The sequence below is a fragment of the Chroicocephalus ridibundus genome, chromosome 1, assembly GCF_963924245.1.
Source record: "Chroicocephalus ridibundus chromosome 1, bChrRid1.1, whole genome shotgun sequence".
NCBI classification, from domain to species: Eukaryota; Metazoa; Chordata; class Aves; order Charadriiformes; family Laridae; genus Chroicocephalus; species Chroicocephalus ridibundus.
Genome location: NC_086284.1, coordinates 117,961,149 through 117,982,012, shown reverse-complemented (window position 1 = coordinate 117,982,012; position 20,864 = coordinate 117,961,149). Strand labels below are relative to the sequence as shown.

General features: G+C 42.4%; 1 protein-coding gene across 1 annotated transcript in view; it reads left to right on the top strand.

Annotated features, from left to right (window-relative positions):
• PTGFRN (prostaglandin F2 receptor inhibitor) overlaps positions 1-20,864 on the top strand; it is a 71,230-nt gene that overhangs the window by 9,055 nt on the left and 41,311 nt on the right. The window lies entirely within an intron of this gene.

Genomic DNA, 20,864 nt, shown 5'->3' with positions numbered 1-20,864 from the left:
ACTGGGTGGGAATGTCCTTCCAAAACAGCCAAAGAACAAATGAGACTTGAGACGGTACCCTTGTTCCTGCTCATAAGCAGGGAGTCTGCCTGTTCCAGACTTTGCCTCAAACCTAAAAGGATCAACAGAGATAGGCCAAAGCTACTTGGAAAGGAGCTGTTAAAGGTGATTTGAAGTATTTCTCACTGACCTTCCTGTTGGTGTGACCAGTCAGCTTTATGTTTGTATGTATATATAGAGATTTTTGTCCCTGTCTAAAGCTGTGGAGAGACGCTTACCTGTTCGTGCATCCAGCCGCTTCTGTACCCAGACTTGTAAGATGGGTCCTTTCCTTGCTTTAACAATTCCTACTCAGAGTAAGAAACTAGTCCCCTTACAGTGCTGTCATGGAATGTGCATGTGCCATCAAAGTAACTTGCTGGCTTCGCTTTCTTCTGTATTTTCTTCTTTTGTTGCACTTCTGTTTTTGGTGCATTGGGGTGAGAACTTGCATTGCATATGTGGGTTTGGCCAAAGTCCAGCATAAATACTGTTCTCACATGAGTGACAGTCTGGGGTCAGCAGTAATCCTCCAGTGTCAGGGTTGCCTTGTTGCTGTAGGATCTTGCTTGCAGTCCAAAGTATGAGTTTTTGGCTGGGAGGAGGCTAGGACCCAAAGCTGCAGATTCTGCAAATGGTATAGTGGTGAAGAGCACTTACTTCATGATGATGATTTTTTCATCTAGCAATGACACATGCGGGACCTGCTTAGGACCCTTTCCTTGGGACCTGCATGCATTAAACATATTGAAGGCCTGTTGAGAAGACTGATTGTAGGTTAGGTATCCTTTCCCCCTACCTCCTTCCTTAGATGTCAAACTCTCATGTTGAAAGGGTTAATGTGATGAAAGCTTTGGGCTTGAAGCCTTGAGCTGATTATTGGAGGACAAAGATATCTGATATAAGGGCCCATGTTGTGAATTGGTGGTAGAGGACAGCTAGTCTGAGGGAGTTTGGTAATGTGAAGCTAGAGCTTTCCGCTTCTGAGTGTGCGGGTATGAATGCAGCCTTGTGTCTACTTTTTGCTGGGCCTGTGTAAAATGAATTACTGGTTTTGCTTCAGTTGAGTGAACATATGCCTGCTGGCCTGAGCAAAATAGCAGCAGGTACTGGGTGGTGTTTTAGTCAACAAGGTCGCTCCCTGAACAAGGCTGAGTGAGCTCAGTACCCAGTTTCTGATACAAAACAGCCAGGCGCGTGTTGGCTGTGGCTGACACATGCACAGGGAGGCTGTTGACAGGACAGCCCTGTTTGCCGTATTTTGACTGTTTTGTTTGTGTGGGTGAGCAAAGAACTTTGGCCTTCGAAGTTACTTGAATGCTTTTCACTACTATTTAACATCTCCACTTTGCTCTGCACCTCCCCATTAACTGCTGTTTTTATACCCATTATACCTTTGAAAGGCTCATGAATCGACGATTGCTTTCAATACGTACAGCCAAGGAGATTTTTAGCTTGTGGTAATTAATGCCCTACCTTTAAGACCTCTGTATAGTCCTGGGTGTATGCCACCGGATTATGACAGGAAATACGCTGATCACTGTTCCTGTCTGTACCCACTGTCTTGTAATTTGATATAACATTTGCTCCTAAATTTAAAACAAATTTCTAGTACTTCCTCAGAGGCAGTATTTTGACACTTACTCTCTAAAGACGTGCAAAATGGAGCAGGTATGGCTCCCTGTGGTTTTGTTCTGCTGTGGCATTCTTTGGAGACGGCAGGTTGATACACTGAGTGTAGTAGCTTAGACAGTTGGTGGGAGGTTGCAGGGATCTGTGGCTCTGCTTCAGTAGCCTCTGCGGCAGGAGCCTGAGACTGTCTCCTAGCTAGCCTGCCTGTACTAAGGTGGTTCTCTTTTTTTTCTTGAAGAAGATGGCATGCATGCTTTGTATCAAAATAGATAAAGGGCAGTGAATACCTGCTGAGAAACTTGAATAGCACTCATTTAGACAGAATTCTGCTTATCTGGTGGTATATATTAGGAGAGTGGAATCTCTCTCTTGTCTTCTTTCAGAACATCTGTTTCTGTGCATTAAGTCATCTTTTGCCTGCCTTTTTTCCCTCCATTTGAGTCCACTTCTACCTAAACAGTCTTCTCTGCAGCATCAGACGTTTGAATGCCAGCAAGGATTTTGTCAGGTCATCTTGGGTGTTTTGTTCTGTGGAAATTCACTATGGGTGGAAGCGCTGGAGTATATCCTTATGATAGGGCAGAACCATGAGAGGCCGTGGGACTTAAGCTGAGCTGAGTGTTGATGCAGGATGCTAGTAAAGGTATAACTGTGCATGTGAAACTTTACAGAGGTTCCTCACTGCATCTCTCTCAGAAGGAGGAAGAACATGTATGCCATCTCTTCTGACTGTATCAGCTGGTCTAATGAAAGATCTCTAAAGAACATTGCTTTATACCACTGTGCTTACATAAATACTGCTACTAGATTAAACAGCTATTCTGTGACTTGAAGTTATAATTCTGATGATGATTTCTGCCACATGCATGCTGAATTATGCATTGCATGGAGGCTCCTGTCACAAGTAATAATAAAAACAGAGTTTAAAACCAAGTAAGCTCTAAAAATGAATAGTTGGCAGAACATTATTTGAATTTATGGTGATAGTCACATAGAAATTCCACTGTCCATTCCTGGATTGCAGCCCCCTCCCCGCTTAGTATCATCAAACTAACAGAGTGTTGTACAAGGTTTTGGTTTTTTTTTTTTTATGTTGAGATGGAAACTAATTGGAAAGAGTTAGTGTTTTCTTTCCCTGTCCTTTGATATTTTTGGCATTTAAGGAGGAAATAGGGACAAACATTTAAATGAGTGACATCCAGGCTTATCAGGAGCTTGTGAGGTTAGGTGAGGAAGTCTGTCCTTTTTTCTTCCCTTTTACAGACAGAAGTTAAGGAGCTTCATTTTAAACTTTTCCTGCAGGATGCTTCTCGTAACTCCAGTACTGTCTCATGCTCTTAGTCTGGCTTTGATGTCTGCAATTCAACATTCAACTGTTGTGCATTTCCAGAAAAATATATAAATGCTGAAACAGTCCACAACAGTGATGCTAAATTGGTTATTAGCTTCCAGTGTTGACATTCAAGGACACAGCTTTTACCTCTGCTATTGTTTCAGGCTCTCTGCAGATAATTTATAGCCTTCGTTTACAATACATCTGTTTGGGTAGGTTTCACTCAAAGTTTGGGCTAAACAGTGTATAAATATGTATCCTTCCTGTAGAAAATAGAGTTCTGATTATAATCTCAGTTGAGTTCTGCTGCTTAACAGATGATAGTTTCAGTGATAACCAGTTGACTGACCAAGCATGTGACTCTTCCCTGTAGTCAACTATGTACATAACCTTTATTAAAGCACTTGTCTTCTATGAATAAGAAGTGTTTTTGATTATTTACAGCACCATGCCTGAGAGCTTTCTTATTCCAGAGATTTTGTAATCTGGGTAACGTGATGTGAGTACAATTTTATTAGAATTGTGAACTCCCATAATGATCCACATCTGCCAAGTTGGATTAATGAAGACGGTTCTTTTCATCAGTAGAGAGATTTTTTTCAATAGGATCTCAGAGAATTCTGGGAGATCTCACTGATTGTACTGAGCAACTGTAGGTGACGGACAGGTAGTGAATTTCTTGCATTGAACTGCTAATACATGAAAGTACAGTAGTGTGAATGGGGCAGGTAAAAATACAAATACCTTGAATGCAACTGCCCAAGCAACATAATTACTCAAGTGTTAAACTTAATTTATTTTTTTATTTTTTTTTTATTTAAACACCACTGCTCTTTGGCAGAGGATGTCCTTTTATGATAAAGGCAAAGAGTGCTTCTTTCCAGCCTAGGGACAGACTGGACTTCTGTACTTTAAGACCTCCTAGCAGTCCCTTGTTCAAGGGTTATTTATTCCTTGTGAAAGGGACAAAGATCACGAAACAATCTCTGTTTTGTCTGGAGAAAGGCAAAATCTGATCTAGTTGTGTGCTCTGTACCCTGCATTTTGAGTCTTGGTAGGCTTAGGTATAAAACTACAAACAGTAGAGGCATTTGTAGGCTGCTCTTGCATTGCATTACGGCAGGTGCTCTTCCGCTTGAATTCTTGGAAATGTCTTATTTGATGTTGTGGATTTTAACTGGTTTAAGCTCCTGGGCAAATGCTCTTCAGTTCATTCTGCAAAATTAAGTAGGGAGGCAGGGGGTAAGGTGAGAGGGAAGTTGTATAGTTAACTAGAGCTCTGTAAATGCTGTATGTACCCTCTTCTGTTTAGGCCTTCGCTAGCAGCAGGAGTGCCTTCTAGGTACTTTGTTACTTTCTTATAACAGTAATAATACCAATCGCTCTCTAATAATAAACAAACTTTGTTACAAGGTAGTGCTGTTAACATGATTTATGACTGCCATACCAACAAGAGAGCTAAACCCAGCTGATTTTGTGATGCAGTAAAATAAAAAGTGAACAGCGAGTATGAATAGTACTTTGAAGCTTTAAAGTATGAATTTACAAACAATGAAGAAATTAAGAGAGAAATAAACAGTTTTGTTGTATTTATGTTTGAAGGGCTTGTCAGCCTCTTTGTTATGGTTCTTAAATTGTTATGTATTGCTGACATTTGACAGGGATAGATGCAGAGCTGGGAGGAGGATCTTTTATTTTTAAACCATCTATTGAGAAGCCTGACTTACATGTGTACGGCCTCTCTCTGAGTACTAATGAAGGCATAACTCCCTTTCTATTGCCCACTGGGGCTTAAGACATAACACTGACTTTTTCAAGCAATACTATCTTTTCAGATGTTACCATGAAGCATGAGAGTAAGGGGAATTTCCTGCTATTGCACAGCATTCAGTCCCTTTCTTGCTTATCCTTTTTTTGGTAATGTTTGTGAGATCAGGCTTTCAGTTCAGTCTTTTGCAGATTGAGTTCAAGGCCTAAGTGCCAAATGAACACCTTTTGTATAGGTTGGTGTGGTACAAATGTATTTCACATTTCTGTTTTCTTATGCATGGGTCTGTGTTTTGTGTTTGCATTCTGAAGATATGTCTGTTCATATTGTCTCTGGTGCTAAGGCTGGGTGAACAGGTCTCCTTTGCTTGATGTGACTTCCAGGATATGTTCCGATAAAGGGATCGGGGCTTGCTGTGCACATTCGACAGCAATGTTTCATGCTATGGCTTTCTGTGCCTAATCAGAAGTACCTCTGGGGAATATGAGCTCTCCCTCTACATTGAGTACATCTCCTTGGTTACCTGAGGGCTGTTTGCCCTCAAGTGAAGGGCGCAGTTCAGGGAGACACCTGTTAGCTAGAAATCTCAGAGGTGCTTAAAAGGTACTACTAAGAATCTTCTCTCACAGTTTAAAAGTGTGGGCTGATAATTCTACTGTCTGTGGCCAAGTCCATCTACAGCTTTCCAGGTGAATTTTAACACCCTTCACTTTCTAAATTGGTGGTGTACTTTGCACTTCTGTTCTTATGCTGCTCTGTATTGCATGGTGTTAGACAGCTCCTGTGTTTGCACCAGACATAATTTCTTTTCAATTCATGTTAAAATTGTTTCTTTGCGTTGATACAGTGGCCGACAGAGACTTCTGAGACTTAGTCTGCAGTGCACTATTGCTTTTGCAATGAGTATTTGGAACTTGCAGCGTTGTCTTTATATTGTTCTTATGCTATGTTCGTGTACAAGTTCAGAAAATGGCTGACATGCTCTCTGTTGGGATCAAGTTTGGCTGTAGAGTCTTTTGTTCTGTTGAACAATGCGCTATGGGACATAACTGTTCTTCCCAATGTAGCAAATGTGAGATGCCTAGGGTGAATGCAATCTGCTGTCTGTTTCAATGTAAGCTGATTATAAGTGTTAGTTACTGAATAATTTCAGGATATCCAAGTTTCACCCAAATATTAACAGCTACTTATTTTGTACGTAGGTTGTCATATTGAATAGTGTAACCTAGAACAGCTCTGCAAGGAGACTGGGGCAGAAAAGAAACCATTAAGCATTTCCCCTCTGGGTGTCTTTCAAAAACTGTATTCTCCTCCTCCTGCTATTTTAATGTCATGTTGGTTCTCTACCTGCCTTTCTTTTGTTTCATGCTCAAAAGGATTCCCTCTCTTCTGATTTTTAAGAGTTACTTGAAAATTCTGTGTTCTTTCATTCTTTTTTTTTGCCTCTCTTCTCACCTTGGGGCACAGCCTAGTCACTAGCCTGGGTGCCACTGAGGAGCAGCAGTAATAAAAAAGTTCTTCCTCCAGCTCTTGCTTCCTAAAGCTGTAGAAAGAGAGGGAGGGCTGACACCAAAGGTCCCTTCAGGCTTGTGTCTTGCCCCTGACAGTGGCCAAGAGCAGATACTTAGGGAAGAGTGAGCACACCCTGTCACTGTCCTAGTGTATCATCTCATGATCGTCTGTACCTTGGAGACTTCCTAAGTTAGAGGTGGTATCTTCATGTTTAACCTTGGATATCATAGAATAGTTTGGGTTGGAAGGGACCTTTAAAGGTCATCTAGTCCAACCCCCTGCAATGAGCGGGGACATCTTCAACTAGATCAGGTTGCGCAGAGCCCCATCCAGCCTGACCTTGAATGTTTCCAGGGATGGGGCATCTACCACCTCTCTGGGCAACCTGTGCCAGTGTTTCACCACCCTCTTTGTAAAAAATTTCTTTCTTTTACCTAGTCTAAATCTACCCTCTTAGTTTAAAACCATTATTCCTCCATGTTTCCTCCAAGAGTTTGCTGGCTCATGGCTGTTGCATTTGGCTACCTCTGAAGTTTCATTTTCTGAAATGTTCTGGGTGATGGTGCATATTAGCTGATCTCTGACGGTGTGTTAACTTTCCCTTTCTCTTTTATCACTTGTGGTGCTGACCTTCCTATACACAGCATGCCAATGACAGCAGGAAAGTAAATACTTCTGAGATACATTTCTTAAAAGTGGGAATAACAGGAAGCATTTTAAGATGTGTATTTAGGCACACTTATCTGAAAATTAGTAGCTAATGGCTGAATGCCAAACTTTACTAAGACTCCAAGCAGTAATATGTTGTGATGCAGGTCTTTTATTACGTGGCTGCATGTGTGTCTTCTCAAATGTCTAATGGCATAAAATTCTTCCTAAAAGCTTAAATGTGGGTGACATGCTGTAGTGCCATGTGTTACTGTGTATACCAGGGAGGCTATTCGGTATTAGTTGTAGAGGTGGGGGTAGCTACTACTGCAAATGCTGCAAGTTAATCAAAACAGTGAAAACTTGCTGGCATGTAATCTAAAGGGAGAAAAGGCTTTCAATTTGTGATGGGGAACATGAGAAGACTGTTAGACTTCTACAGCCAGGTACTGAATTGATGAACCTTGCTGTTCCACTACTGGAGATAACAAAATACCTGCATTGAATACAGGGCAAGGTTTTCAGAGGTGATGGAAGGCTTGAGGCTGTGAGCCTGAAACTTTATCAAGAGACTTGGTTCCCCAGAAGGTTAATACTCAGGGTTTTTTTGAAAACTGAACCTCCTTCATTTCTTCAACGAGCTAACTTTGGTCACAAGAGTGGAGTGGTTTTTTTTTTCTGCTTGCTGTAGAGAGCACAAGTACAAAAGAGTTTGTTTCACTCCAGCACTGGGGTAATTGGGAGTGGAGCTGTACCTGGCACGTGTCTTGCATGAGGTAGTTCAGGTCTCTGCTGGTTTCTGAATCTTTTGCTTCTTGCCCACATGCACATACCTGCCCACCCATTCCAGAAAGTCTCTTCTTTTTGTTTAGTAAAATTAATCTTCTAGTAAATGAAACAGCAGCCGCATGCAGTACCATTTCCTTTCACATGTGAGAACAGCTTTCTAGAGGTAGAATTCAGGGGCACAGACAGCTAATTACACAGCTAATTTGCCTTCAAGCTCCCAGAGGCAGTGAATGCCAACAAATTTTTGACTCTTGCATGCTTTTTTGAAAATTTTGGCTGTTAAATTTGTTGAACAGGGATAAGCAACACTGTGAAGTATGGGTGGATTTCATATCCTAGCCATACATTTGTTCATAGCTCAGCTCACATTTGCGATTTAGGTAAGAGTTCCCATTTCCACATTGAAGTTCAAGTTAAATGTGAACAGCCCTTTAAGTATCCTTTAGGAGCATGCAGGCTGCATCGTCATTACCATTTTAGTTGGGGTGAAGATTGAATTTCTGAGGTGAATCTCCTCATTGTCCCACTTTCTGCACACTGCTTTTTACTGGAAAGCAATCTGAGTGTGCAATTAGGATTCCTTTGGATGTAACTGAACCAGAAGTGTCACTTCAGGAGCGTATGTGCTGTGCTTCAGGTACCCTTGGGTCTTTGGCCTATGGCACTGAACCTGGTCCAATGCAAACCCCCAAATGTGCATAGTGTGATTCTTGGGGCCTCAGCACCAACTGCCCTCTACAGCCTTTTCTTTTGGACTGTGCCAGGTGCTAAAGTAGACAGTTGTGCTAGTCTTAAATTTCTATATGATTGGGAGATTTTTTGCTTTTTAAATATTAGTGAAATAAATAAGCAGGCTATCTTGAGTTCCATCTACTGATCTAATACCTTATTCTCAATTTTCAGGAGTCTTAATGCAACCATCCAGATTGATGTGAATGTTGATTGTGAAGCTTTTTCCTGTGTTTCTAGAACTGTCTGTATTGGTATTTGCCTCTTTCAAATAATGAAGAGTGGTGTGGCATGCTTGTTTTTAAAGCCAGCTGTTTTGCAGACCCATCTGGGGGCAATTTTATTTAATGGTCTGTGTGGGGGTTACACAGACCCTTTTAAAGACCTTGACCGGAATTCCTGTGTGCCTTCTAGATGTTGTTTTATGTCCCTTACCTCTCATCTTTTTCTTATCTGGGCTTCTTTCCTCCTCTTGCCCCCTCCGAACTGACAACCTTCTCCTTTGCAAGAGGGAAACAATACTGTAATGAAAAATGTGTCTTCCTGAAATGGGGATAATTTCATGTGTCCACTTTTTTTCATGCCATAGACCAGACTAGCTGCTTTTTCTGGGGCAAGAGAGTTTCTCACTTTCAGTGCCATAGCAAATAATAAAAGCTCAGCAGCAACAAGTACTGTAAATACCTTGCAGTCCTGTTCTCAATTACAGAATTAGTTATGTAAATCTTGTATTAAAGGAGGAAGAGCCCTTATGTCTCTTAAATCATACTCTGTGTGTGTACGCCTGCGTACAATTCCTTCTTGTCCAGGAGAAAAATATCTGTGCTCCTAACATGCAGGCTCCATAGAGATTAGCATACTAAACAGTATTGCTCTGCATGACCTGAAATTGGCTTCTGAGTGCTAATTGGATCTATGGGCTTTGAGCGAAGGCGTTGGAAAACAATGGTTTCTGGTTTTCCGGGTTGCAAATAGCAGTATGGATTGGTGGTGGTGTAGGTGCCCAAATGAAGTCCTCAGGGGGGTCCCTGAGCCATGGGGGCACCAGTTGATAGAGCACAAGCTAACTGTCTGCTTTGCATTTGCTTATGTCTTTGCCTAGCTATACGTATCTTTCTGTTTTAATCTTTATTTAAAGAAACAGTGTGATACGGTGAAATGAGCACTAAGCCTGAAACCGGGAATGCCTGTGATCTATTCCTAACTGCTCCTGTTCTACTGCATAAGTTTGATCTAGTTGGTTAATCTGTCCAAGTACATCACCTGCCGCAAAAGAGGTGGCAATAGCTGTGCTACTGCACTTACCTGCATGTGCTGATGAGGCACAGGCACTCATTCCCATGCTGAAACACCCGTTCTGTGCGTATCTGTTGTTGGCATTTTTAATGTGGCCACTTGCTTGGAGATTAGATGAAAAGGATGGCTCTATAAACATTGAGATCCATCCCTCTGCTGGCTCCTATGGCTGCAAATCAATTGTCAACCATGGAGCCAAGGTGGGCCAGTGCCACGTGCTGCCCTGTTCAGCAGTTCCAGCAGGCTTGCTGCCCAGCCACCTCCTTCCATAATCTCTCACAACAGCAGTTGCAGAGTGAAGCTGCCCTTCAGGATTCCAACCAGAGAGTCTGAGAGACTAATGTGTATGTTGGGTTGTTTGGCGTTGTGGCTGCTGACTTCTGTAATTCGTCTTTGCTCTATTGCTGTTTTTGCTAAAGCCGATGTGTTACCTTTGCTTATCCAGTGGAATGCTTGCTGGGAAACTAGTCTCTGTGTACTGAGATTTGAAATGATCCCCCAAAACAATTTTGGAGGAAGTGGAGGTTAAAATTAATAACATCTGGATTATGAAAGTATGTGGCTTTTTTAATCTCATTTTCTAATCCCCTTTAGATTTAACTTGGCTTTAGACAGGACTTTCTGTGGTATGGATGGGGTGCTAGGTTAAATTGTGGTGGATGAGTGCCACCAAATTTAAGCAAGTCAAAAAACCCCCCAAAATGACAACCCAACCTCCCCCCAAAACCCCCTGCAAACCCAAACACCAAAAAAGAAAACCCCAACCAAAAAAAAAAAAAAAAAACCAGAAAAAACCAAAGCAAAACAACCACCTAAAAAGCAAACACCAACTAAAACCAACCAAACAGCTGTTGGTGCTTTTGTGTTTTGCTTTTTGTTTTTAGTGTAATTGTCAATAAAAGTAAAAGACTTGATATTGGGTTCAGCACTACTTCTACTTGAAAGCATTTTGAGTGTCTTTTTGGATGTTACCTAGCATTAAAGATAACTTGGAAACAAATGATTACTGCACACCAATAAAAATCAATACCTTCTGCTCTGGGAGGAAGAGGATAATAATAATGGAAATTATTTTTGGGAGAGGGGAGGAGCGAGCATTCCAGGATTTCCTTTTTAAAATGTATAATTTGTGAAATTACAGATTTGTGAAACACATGGATATTGCTATATATGCATCTTTTAAAAAGTCTTTTGACAAAAATATTTTTTTTTCTAGCTTTCCAGCTTTCTCATCTCTGCTACGTGCTATGCTATGTCCTGTTTAAAACCATGCTGGTTAAAAAATGTATTAGCTTTTATAGTTTGACATGATCTTGTCTGAGATTTGGAGTTTTTGTCCTGTCTTGGATTTTCACACTCAGTGTATGATTTTAGTTAATGTGGATGCAGATTTAGAAATGATCTATACTAGTCTGATAGTTTTCTCCAGTTAAATCCAAAGAAAGTTCATTTAATCCTAGTGGTGTGTTGCATTCCACATAGAGCAAAGAAAATGGTTGGTCTCTGCCCAGAGGAAATTGCAGAATAGGCTGAATGGATTTGGACTGCTCTGCTCAGTTCTAACTGCATTGGGAAAGATTTAAGATAACAGATAAATGCAAGTTAGTGATGTTGCAGAACAGCACTGATTTTAATTCTGTATATTCCAGTTTGAGGACTTTTAAAAAATATTGGTAAATGTATGCACTCCTCTTGAATTGGAATTAGTATTACAGTTTTTAACCTGCATCATTCCTCTCCACTAAAGAAAATGTGAAGATACTTTGGATACAGCATTTCTGCAAATATTTTGTAGCTCTGCTTCCAACTGTGCTACCTCTTCAACTTTGAGTTGTGGGCTTTACTGCTTTGTCAACTGTTTTCCTTAGAATGTAATATATTGAACCTCTCCTCTGGCAACACAAACTGCTTCTGGGGCAGAACAACAGCAAATCACCTGTCTTGTGTGGCAGTCTAAATACCACTTCCAGAGTCCCTGGACTTTTTGGGTCAGATGTCACCAGGTAACCTAAACGGGCTGCTTGGGCAGACTAGGATAAAAATGGAGTTCTGCGAGACTATTTGGAGGAAAGTAAATGAAGGTCATCAGCAGGGGAAGCACCATGTTGACTCTTGCATTTCATTGTTGTCTTTTTTCTCTCCTTCCCCTTTTGCTCCCAACTGCATTTGGGAGACTTATCAAAAGTAGTTCTTTAGATACAGCCTTTTATCTTCAACTGTCAGTCAGTGGCAGGGAGAGGAAAAAGAGATCACATGTGATGGAGCTGTTTGACATCCAGAGGAATCTAAAACATAGTCTTTAGTATTATCTCTGCTTGTTAGACGCTTGTTCTCTTTGGACCAGTGGTGCCACAGTCCTCTGCCTGCCAAGGGCTAGTCAAGGCCTGCCAAGGCCAAGATAGCCTTCTGCTTCGCACAGCTGGCAAAAGTTTATATGCCTTCTCCTTTCCTGTCTACCTGCTGTATGCCTTGCTCTACCTTACAGTAGCATACCTCTCCCCATGACTGGGAAGCAGTGGTGCACAGTGCGATCTATGCTGTCAGCAGCCGGCGATAGTGTTTTAAACTCTAATTAGTACTGCATATGCAACCTGCTTTCTGCCTTACAAGCTTCCACTGTGGTTTTACTGGTCTCTTCTTGTATTGTAGCAGGAATAATCCACAGAAGCACTTACAGCAAATTCGTGTGGCTCATTTTCGGCAGAGAATTGAAATGGGTTGTGTGCTTGGGTGAAAGAGATTCCAGTCAGCTGATTTTCAAAAGGGTGGAGCCGAACAGGTGAACAGTGCTTTATTCCTGATAGCCCAAGAGATAGCAAAAGAGGCAGTTCTGCCCGTTGTGTTGCGTTAGCAGAAGGACACAGCAGAGGAAGGAGGCTTTCCTTCTTGTGAGGCAGTTCAGTGAAGTTTTTGCAAAACAGATCTTTTGGGGCAGTGATCAGATGATCTACTGACTATCTGCAGTGATATAGTGTATTATATATGGTGAAGTATTGTTCTCTTAGTGTCCCTGTCTTTTTAGATAACAAGGCTCTCTGACTGTGTTTCCGGATCTGAACTTGACAATTACTGTGTATTTATCTAAAGTAACATCATCCAGAAACTTGTGTTGGGCATAACAGGTCAAGTCTGACTCACTGGATGTTCATCTGGCCCATTGTGCTGGTGTGTTTTGTGTATTTAGAGTAAGAGTGGTGGGTTTTTTTTGTTGGTGTGGTTTTTTTGGCATGGTTTGGTTTGGATTTTTTTTAATTCTTTTTTAAAAGGTGGGGGAGAGGCATGGAAAATCTATTTTGTTATCCTGCTGAGCTCATGTGGTTGTCTCCTTAGGCTCTAACTATGAACAGCAGTGGGAGAGAAGTTTTTCAGAGAACTTCTCTCCATTGATGACAGACAGAACTTAAGTAACTGACCATATTAAGCAGCATACATCTAACAGCTATGCAGAAGGACTCCTGGAAGTGGAAGGGTGCACCACAGCATAACTTAACCACTTGACTAATCTGATGGCCTTCTGTGATGGAGTGACTGCATTGGTGGATAAAGAAAGAGCAACTGATGTCATCTGTCTTGACTTCTCAAAGGCCTTTAATAAAGTCCCAGACAACATCTTTGTCAATAAATTGCAGAGAGGTGGGTTTGGTGGATGGACTATTTGATGGATAAGGAATTGGTTGGATGGCTGCATCTAAGGAGTTGGAGTCAATGGCTCGATGTCCAAATGGAGATGAGTGAAAGTGATGTCCCTCAAGGGTCTGCATTAAGACTGGGACTGTTCAGTGTCTTCATTAGTGACATAGACAGTGGGACTGAGTGGACCCTCAGCAATTTTGTGGGCAACACCAAGCTGAGTGGTGCAGTTGATTTGCTAGAGGGAAGGGGTGCCATCCAGAGGGACCCTCACAAGCTTGAGGAGTGGGCCCATGTGAACCTCATGAGGTTCAACAAGGCCAAGTGCAAGTTCCTATGCCTGGGTCAGGGCAATCCCCAGTATCAGTACAGGCTGGGGGATGGATTCAGAGCAGCCCTGAAGGGGCATACTGGTGGATGAAAAAATGGACATGGGCCGGCAATGTGCGCTTGCAGCCCAGAAATCCAACTGTATCCTGGGCTCGTATCAAAAGCAGTGTGGCCAGCAGGTTGAGGGAGGTGATTCTACCCCTCTACTCTGCTCTGGTGAGACCCCACCCTGGAGTACTGCATCCAGCTCTGGAGTCCCCAGCAGAAGAAAGACATGGACCTGTTAGAGCAGGTCCAGAGGAGGGCTGGAACACCTCTCCTATGGAGAAAGGCTGAGAGGGTTCGGGTTGTTCAGCCTGGAGAAGAGGAAGCTCCAGGGAGACCATATTGTGGCCTTTCAATACTTAAATGGGGCTTGTAAGAAAGATGGAGAAAGACTTTTTACCAAGGCAAGGGGCAACAGTTTTAAACTGAAAGAGGATAGGTTTAGATTGGACATAAGGAAGAAAATCTTTTACAAGAGGGTGGTTAAACACTGGAACAGGGTGCCCAAGGAAGTTGTGGGTGCCCCATCATTGGAAGTGTTCAAGGTCAGACTGGCTGGAGCTTTGAGCAATCTGATCTAGTGGGAGGTGTCCCTGCACCATGGCAGCGGGGTGGAACTAGATGATCTTTAAAGGTTGCTTCCAGCCCAAACCATTCTGTGGTTCTGTGATAATGAAGAACTGTGTCCTAGAGAAAGTCTTGTGGTTTGCTTAGGTGCATTTGAAATTGTTTTTTTTGGGGGTGGTGCATGAGGGGGGTAAATGGGGAAGACAGCAGGTCATCACTGTGCTGCAAAATATGTTGCTTTAATCCTTTCACGTGCATCTTAATCCACATGATATAGATTGAGTCCAACTGGGAAGGTACTTGCTTTTTCACCCGGTGCTGGAGATGTAGCTTTTCTGAGATATCTCAGATGGCATGGAGATTAGAGCAATCCAGCAGCCTTGCAGCTTGATAGCATTTCTGAGGCTTCACTTAAGATGCAGTATGCGTTTCTTCATCCTGATCGAGATAATGGGTTTTAAGCAATTACACCCAGGCTAATTCCTTTTGATAAGAGCTCTACATTATCTAAAAAAAGAATCCTAGCCGCCTGGGAAGGAACAATGTAAATGTCTCTCTCATGGACTTTTTCAGTCTCTCTTCTCTGATATCTTCAGATGATATACTGCAGATTTTTCAACCCATAAAAATCTATCAGTCTTTTTTTTAGGTAGGGAGTATTGCAGTTAGGGAGGTGTAACAGTGCTGTTGGCTTGCAAGGTATGGAGGGAGCCCTGTGTGCTTCAGATGATTCTGGGCTACTGTGGTGATTACAGCTTTGACATAAGGAATCAAATTTTGTCTCTTTTAAAGGAGCCTCTTGTTCCCTCCCTGTGCAGGCTGTGTGGTTGTAAGGTGGAGGTCGCTGCTGCGGCTGAGGGCAATCTAAACTTTGTAATTTGGAAAGAGTAGCTAGAGCCTACCACTTTATTTAGCATAGATCCCAACCCCTACTGTCTGTTTGTCTGCACTAGAAAGAAGAGTATGATGTTGTCATGTGTTAAGCGAGAATGGTAAGAGATCTCACTTGTCCAGATTTTTTTTTTTTCTTTTTGAGACCAGTAAAGGAATTTCAGTAGTTAGCTGCATTTCTGGTACTTAAAGAAATTCCTTTTCTTCTGCTTAATCTCTCTGACTTTTTTCCTCATACGTACACAGTGTAGGATAGAAAATTTAATTGATTGCATTTAAAAAGGGGGAGAAAATCCCAAAGCAACATGCTGTTTGTGTAAATGTACCACCTCTAGGAAAATCATATTATATATTAAAAAAATAAAAATTGCATTAACAGCATTGAAAGGTTTTTAAACATTGCAGGCATGTTTGTTATAACTTGTTCTTTCTTTCCCAGATAGTCACAGATGACATTCTTGATGTGTAGTTGCCTGATGATAATTGGAGCTGGGAGGAGAGGCAAAGGGAACAGGGGAAGATTGGAGATAAGGATTATAATCTCCCATGCTGATATGCTTTGGTTCTCCTTCCCCGGAGAAGAGCCTGTGAACGTGTGGCATGCTGTCTGTCCCTTCACCTGCCTGCTCCCTAGGGAAAGTTGCGGAATTCCTCCCAGAGGGAGCCTGATCAGTTCTCTTTCAAAACGGAGGAAGTGTATTTGTGTGGATGCGTCTCTTTGGAACAAAAAAAGATGCAAACATAAAATAATTTTTTTTTCCTTTCCATCTTGTAAAATGGCTTCATGCATCACACTGTGGTTAAGCAGTGCAGTACAGAAGTGGGAGATTTTGGATTTTGCTAGAAATAGGAGGCAGAGTGCACAGCTTTAATGGTGGGGAATCCATTGCTTATTCTCCAGAGTGGCACAAGAAGGGTTGTCCCTGCTCAAGCCCCTCATTTACACAGTGCTGCAGCAAAGTGGTGCCTAGATTAAAAATAAATGGAGGAGTTCAGGGAAGGAAAATCTTTACCACCATTTGCAAAGTTGGCTGCAGTATTTTTTTTCCTGTCATAAACTGTTGTGAATTTGAAAGGGCTGCTGTATTTCCTTCCCAGACATGGTAATGTTTAGTTGGCAAATGAAACAACCTTTTGTTCGGAAAGCTCTTTTGAGATGAAAGGCATCAGCAAAGTTGTCGCTGTGTCTCCCGTGACTGCCTTGGTTGAGGAGCTGGACTGTGTGTTCTAAGTCTTTCTGATGCAGAGGCTCGAGTGCTTAGTCTGAGCCAATTTACTCATTCTTCAGCTCTTACTTTTTTGGCTTTAATTGGCTTCCTACTGCATGTCACATTGCATTTTCCTTTGCCTGGCGGACGTAGAGAATCAACCTCCTTCTCTGGGCTGCTAAGAGAACATGTTTTCTTATTAGATAGAGCTGTCTAGCGCAGGCTGGAGGAAGCACCTTGTGTGAGAGAGTGCTAAAGCAGAAGTGGGTTCTTTGCAATGGTATCTCAGCCTTGTGGGTGACTCCACAGATTACTTATCATCTTGTTCTTTCATAAATGATACATAGATGCAAAACCTGTGTGAAAATGAAGCTCCTGGAAGACTTTCCTTATCATCTATAGTAACGTGCCTAATGCAAGAGGAAATCCTCTCTAGCCCTTTCCTTGAGTTGCGTAGCTTGTTGAGAGTTTAAACAGACACCGTGTTCTGTAGATCCTGCACAATTTTGCTGTCTTGTTTTCTTGGTTATCCTAAAAATGACAGGTTGCTATTTATGTACTCGGATTGACTTCACAGCGTGTTTATTCAGTCATCTGCTTTCCTTGTTCACCTCTGAAAGGATTTTGTTTAATGACAGCAATGAGATGGTGCATCTAGGTGATGGGACAAATTAATTTAAGTACTTCATGGGCCATTGCTAGGGAACAAATACTAGCTCAAAACTGCCTAGGCTATGTCTGGGCTATCTTGCCTTTGGATTATTAATATGGCAGGCCCCAGTTTATTACTCTACCGTGAGCCACGCTTTGCCAGTGTTCCTGGTGGAATAATTCATTCGTTCCCTTGGGAGAATCCTCTAATCAGGTGCTTGACAAACAGCCATGAAGGCTCTGTGGTTGCCCTACTTTTTGAGTGTTTCTGGCCCAGCCCTGCAAAAGCACCAGGGTTGCCTTGGTAGTCCTGTCACCTTCTAGTGAGCCCAAGCAACAAGTCCCATCCCTTGTGTTTGTGTGCTGGCCTCCTTACAGGGGCTCCTTTACATTTTGGTTTGGAAAATAGTTCCTTGCAATTTCATCTGGTGGTCTGGTAACTCTGAAAAAATAAAATTTTGTATTTAGGCAATTAATCTTGTACTCAGGCAGGTTTGATGTCCAGCATTACAGTTTATGATACAGAGCCAGTTATTGAGTTCCTACTAAATGCACATCTTTGGTGGTCTCAGGGATACTGAAAATACTGAATTGTCAGAGTTCTGTTGTTTTCTGTCACTAGTGTATACACTGTTCTGTCCTGTTCCATCTGTTTCTACAGTTAAATGGGATTCAAGTGAATTCATTAAGAACATGTCACCTTATATTAACAGTGAAATATATTAGGTGTCATGAAAAATAAATGTTTCCAGCAAATTTACAGAGTTTGAAGCTCTCACGTAATGACAGCTGAACTTTGATTGCTCTGGGAAGGTGCAGGGGGTGTATGTGACTAACACGGGGCACTGCAAGAATAAAATATTTGTAAAAGTGCCTCATCTGCCAGAGTAAAATAGAGCTCACCCCTTGCCAAGATCAGTGTCTGTAGCTCTGTGGCTTCTGCTACAGCTACACGAAATGTTAATCCCTAATGCACAGCAAAGAACATAGCACCTTGTTTAGAAGGTAGGGATACTCTTGCTGTTGACTGCTGCAGGACAAAAGGCAGAACCCTGAATTCACAGCTTGCTAGATACTGAGCCTCCTGGGTCACCTAGAAATGTAGCTCACCCTCAGAGTTTCTGCCCTGTGCATGCTCCTCCTTACCTGTGGGCAGGGCACCGCAGATGCTTTGCAGTAAGTTCTCATTCTCTTGTGATGCCCCTCTCTATGTGCTCCTGCCTTACAAGAATCCTATTGGTTGTAAAGTGTAAAATTATAACTGTTACAGGCCGTCCCTCTTCTCTCCTACAGCCTGTTTCACTGCCCTCCTTCCAACTTTGCATTAAACTGGAATTGGTTGTGGGAATGTGCAGTGATAAGGGGGAGAGTCATTGCTTTACAGCAATAGGGTAACGGCCTCTGAACAGATCTGTTGAGAAGTCCCTGTGCCCCTATCTTTCCCTTTGGCCTGCCTTCTCTTATGAAGGTGCTAATCACCCCCTACCTTCATTTAGTGTCAAAGGGTCTTTAGTGACCTTGGAAGAAGAGAAACCGAGCTGTCAGTGCTAATCTCAAACACAAATGTGCAGCCCTTGCCACATTAGTCATGCCTTTGTCACCTCTAGACTGGATTAGTGCAGCGCATGGTATGTGGGTCTACAGCTGAAGATGCATACAGAACAGTGTTGTCTTCTTGTTTTAGTGTCACAGGGGAGTATTTTCTAGAGACTCAGCGTTTGAAGAGTGCCCTTCGTCAGGATCCTGAGCTGACTTCTCACAGTGGCCTGCTGGAAGCTGGTTTGGTTGTCAGGCAGTGCTTTAAAGCTTACCTGCTGCTGTTACTGCTTTCTGTAAGAGGATAAGTTGAAGGATTGAATGGGGATGCAACTTAAGACCTAGTGAGGAAATATATTGGAGCCCTGCAGCTTTCTTTGCTTGCTGTTGGTTATTTTTCTGTATCAATGATTTCACTATATGGTGCTTGTGTTTGGAGAGATGTCCTTAAAGACATCTGGTTGGGGAACAATACATTGGCAGTGGAGATTTTCCCCTCCGATTCCCATGTGAATAGTGCAGAGAAGTCCAGCTTCCTTATTAGGACTCCTCAGTTACTTGACTGGGTATGTAATAACTGTCTTCTGGGAGGGATAGAAGGGGTAAGAGATTAACCCCGGTCTGCATTACAAATAAGTTTAATGAAGTACCACTGTTGAATATAGAAGGTCATGGTAATGAGGAAATAGGACAATTATGACTGAGCCTGTACGTGTGAACAGTCTGCAAAGCAAAGAGAATGCTGTGAGTTATGAACTAAGGAGGGAAAGGCACTGTCACTTGGTTCAACTGTTTGCTGAACTGTAACTGGGGATAAAAATATGCTTTTCTCTTGTAGTTATGCTCAGTGTGTATAACTGCTTCTCTAGTTTTTAAATGCCCAGAGAAATCTTGATTCTTTAACGCATCTGTTGTGGTTTAAACCCAGCCAGCAGCTAGGACCACGCAGCTGCTTGCGCAGTTCTCCCCTTTCCCCCAAGAAGGGCAGGGAGAAGAGGGAGAAAAGGAGGGGAAAGGAAAAGGGAAAAAAACATGGGTTGAGATAAAGACAGTTTAATAGAACAGTAATAGAAAAGCAAAATAACAGTAATAGCAATGACACAAGTCACTCTCACTACTCTGTGAACTTGTACCTTCCTGAGCAGTGATTGCCGATTTCCCGACTCCAACGCCCATTTATATACAAAGCATGACATTTATGGTACAGAGTATTCCATTGTCCATTCCATTGTTCTGTCTATGCTCTTTCTCAGCTTCTATGGGAAGCTGAAAAGTATATTGAAAAGTATAAACATCACCTAGCAAGAACTAAAATAATCAGTATTATTGACGTTCCTTTCACAGCAATCACTAGAAAGAAAATCAACTCTTTCCCAGCTGAAACCAGGACAGTCTCCTTCTTCATGCTACTCTGGAGCGGACTAGCTGCACTTTATGACAGGTTCCCCAGTGGGTGGTTTCTCTTCATGAGACTAACTTCTTTGCCCACACCTGGATACCTATTGGTGTGATGGCTCTGAGCCAGCAAGTGGTGTCTTAATCTGCAGCAAGAGTGAGAGGAGGGGAAGGCTCAGCAAGCGTATTGGTGCTCATGTCACTAGCTGGTGGCTTTCTCAATGTAGCTGGTGAATTAGAGCAATTGTGGGTTGCTGGACTTTGTGTGTTGGGGGGTTGTTTGTTTAAATTTGGCTTTGCCCCTGTGGTATCTCAGATCAACTTTTTGGTCCAGCTGCTTTAGATGTTGTTATGGCCATCTAGTTGATTTTAGCAAGATCTGTCCTTCTGTTCTGGCTTCTCCTATTCTACCTGGCTGCTAAAATATCTTGCTATGGATATCGAGCTGGTGGGATGCAGTAGGCTTTTCATGTTTGGAGGCCAAGTTTAGGTAGTATCCCTCTTTCTGAAAAGATTTCTCTGGTTGGAACTATGAATCAAAGCAGCTTGCTCTTTTGGGAAGTAAGAACCTGCCAAAATCCATGTGCAGCTGCTGGGGTTATTCTTTGGCCTACAGAGCCAAATCAACCAGAAAAGTCTCCTGCTGCGTCTTTGCCAGGTTTTCTGGCTAGTTTACGTGGTTCACACTTTTGCCTGGAGCATAACATACTGCTTTGCCAGCCTTCTGCAGAGAACTGCTGTTGTTGTTCTGTGCTTCTAGTCGAACAGTCCCAGAAAACACACTGAACACTGCTTGTTCCTCTGCTCTGGAGGGAGCCTGCTCTGCTCATGCTCCCATGTTCTGGGATTTCCACCAAAGAGGAAA